Raw genomic sequence first — 3,140 nt, forward strand, 5'->3', positions numbered from 1 at the left:
TACACACTATTAAGTCTTGGTGCGATCTCTAATCTCCTATGCCTCAACCTATCAAAACTAAAGTTTTGTCATATAAAAGTACTATACAACCTTTTGTACTTAATAACACTACTATTGACGTCGTGGACTCTGTGAAATTCTTAGGACTTCTTGTAGACAGCTCGTTAAATGGGACTCTCACATTGAAGCTCTATCAAAGAAACTAAGCGCTGCCTGTTTTGCGCTAAGATCAGTTTCTAAGGAACTTAACTTCTCAACCTCTAGAATAGCCTATTATGCCCTTTTTGAGTCACATCTTCGTTATGCCCTTCCATTCTGGGGTACTTGCTGCGCAACAAAATTTGATCGATGTTTTCATACTTCAAAAAGAGAGCAGTTCGATATTTATTGGGACTGAACAGTAAGACTCACTGCCAGAATTTCTTTAAAAATTTGAAAATACTGACTCTTCCTTCTTTATTCATTTTGGAATCCGTTTGCTTAATCCGCAAGCACACATATCTGCTATTCTGAAAGGCCATCTCATAACTATCCACTTAGGAATGCAGAGCACGATCTTTATCTGCCAACCCCGAGCTCAGAACGGATTAAGGGTTCAATACAATGCCAAAAAAATGTACAATCATCTGCCTTTGAATAAATCGTCTTTCATTCTTTTCCCCTGCATTTCGCAAGGCTCTAAAATCATACCTACTGGAGAGAGCCCTATATGCGGTAAACGACTTTTTGTTGATGTTTGATTATGAACAATTTTGAATTTTAAAATTTTGATCATCTCACACACACACTGGTCAAAGGTCAAGTATTTAATATTCTATAACTTTAAAATTATATCTATTTACTGCGTACTGTTCTAAAATTGTCCATGTATATTCTTTTTGTAATTTTAAAGACTTAAATTTTTTTTGAATTGTATTATTTGTATTGTGTATTTTTTGTTGTTTGTATTTTTTTTGTGATTTTGTTGTTTGTAAGTGCTTTGTCGATGAAGCTGTTTTGGCTTTTTGCACAATAAAGCGTTGTTTATTATTATTATAATATGTCCTGAGTTGTAGCAAATTTTATATTTAACCGGTATTTATTTACTCGTGTCCAACTCAGTATATATAAAAAAAATCAAGAAACACAAAAATATATATAAATATACAAAACCGCTAAATTAATAAAAAGGCACATCATACATCTAAAAACATAGTCAAACAATCAACATAAATAGGAACAATACTTGCGCAGAAATTAGACAAACTACAAAAAATATATGTGCATACAGTGGTTATATACAGATATCCAGTACTTGGCACACTCCAGAGCGTTGGTATTTCCCTCCGCGAGATCACTATGATTGCATATGTTAGAGAGATTTGGGCATACGAGAAGATGCCTCATATTTTGTTCCTCTCCGCATTCACAGGATACAGGTCCGCCAAGCAATTTAATTTACCGGTAATGCAATCGCTACAATATATCTATCTCCTAACTATCAATCCTAATCAGAAACCTGTGTGAAACCTAAATTGAGGCAATTTTTCGGTACTTTCTCTATACTCCCCCTTTTTTCATTAAAACCACTGCAGTCAGGAGCAGAGCCCATTGATCTTTACAAAGGATATTTCGCAGTTAATCCCTGCTAATTTTTCTTGTATTGCATAGCACAATAAAAGAAATCCAGTGGGACAATTGCAGGAGATATAGAATCGGCAAGGAAAGTAATGATATGAGGTAGTTTAGCATTTAAAAATAAAAATAATTCTAGATCATTGTGTGAATATTTTGGTGTTATTTCAAATATAACACCAAATCGAGGTTCCAAGGCTCCAAGGTTCCAAGAGGAATATAAATGATTTGGTATCACTCCAATTAGCTGAAGCAACCCAATTTTGGTATATAGGTACTAAAACTAACTTATATGGAGATTTTTCTATATATTAATGCTGTTGCATTAAAAAACTGGATTATTCTAATATTGTACCTATATATGCAAAATAGTTTAAATACCCATATTTATGGAAGGATACTTCTGAATTTCTGGATAAGGTATTACCATTTTTCTTTCTAAACAATATTGATTTTTTACGAAACTTTATATAATATAATAGAAAGTTTTATTAGAACCTTCCCATTGTGAAGAGCTTTGTCCCCATGACAAATATCCAGCGTTATCAGCCTATTTAGATTAAAATAATATAACTACGATTTGAATACATGCATAAAAAAGATGAAAAGGGGAGCCTGGACCTTAAAGCATATCAATACATAGACACATGCTCTCATCCTCATATTGTATGAAAAAATATTCTATATTACGCGATAAGTAAATATCATAAATTAGTAATATAGATTTTAAAATATAAATTATATTCAGTCCAAAGTTGTTTGTTGCGGAATTGAATACGCTAATGACAAGATGCAAGAGTGATGATAATTTTTACACTATATTTCTTGAAAATATCGCTATTATATGAAATGAGTACTGCACCCTTAACTATTCCTTTTAAAACAACGTACACACACACTTACATACTTTTTTTATTGACATTTAGTAACCCGGCTAATTTTCTTTGTTGTTTTGTACAATTTTATTCCCCTTTGTTATCTAATGCTGTTCCATCAGAGATTAAGATGTCTTCTTGTTCTGGATCCATTAATGACATTGGTGAGTCTTATTTTGCAATTTTATCTGTCCTTTCGTTACCTTGGTGCCCCGGTACCAGTGAGGGACATAGTAACCAACTAGAAGATATAAAATACATGATTCATTAAAATTAAATATATAATAGTTATTTTTTATACAAGACGATAAATATTTTATCGTCGACCGAAAAGATTAGTTTGGTTTGGGTTTGGAATTAATTTCGGCAGATGATAATGCAATTTTATCGTCGTGTATAAAACAATATTTTTTTTCCATAGCGATTGCTACGTTTAAAAATATTCAGAAAATACTATTTTAAGGAATTTATTACGACTAGAAAAATATTGTGCTGCAATGGGTTGGCGTTGGTTTCTATGTAATTTGACAAATAAATAAAGCTGTCTCTTTAGTTGTGAGGTTTGAGAGGTGTGTTTAGGTGTAGGTTATCTCACATCTCTCATGGCATTCCTTCTCACTAAATTACTTCATCTCTATAGATCTATTGTCA

This window comes from Sitophilus oryzae, unplaced genomic scaffold (assembly GCF_002938485.1).
Source record: "Sitophilus oryzae breed Bouriz unplaced genomic scaffold, Soryzae_2.0 scaffold_1855_pilon_pilon, whole genome shotgun sequence".
Classification (NCBI taxonomy): Eukaryota; Metazoa; Arthropoda; class Insecta; order Coleoptera; family Curculionidae; genus Sitophilus; species Sitophilus oryzae.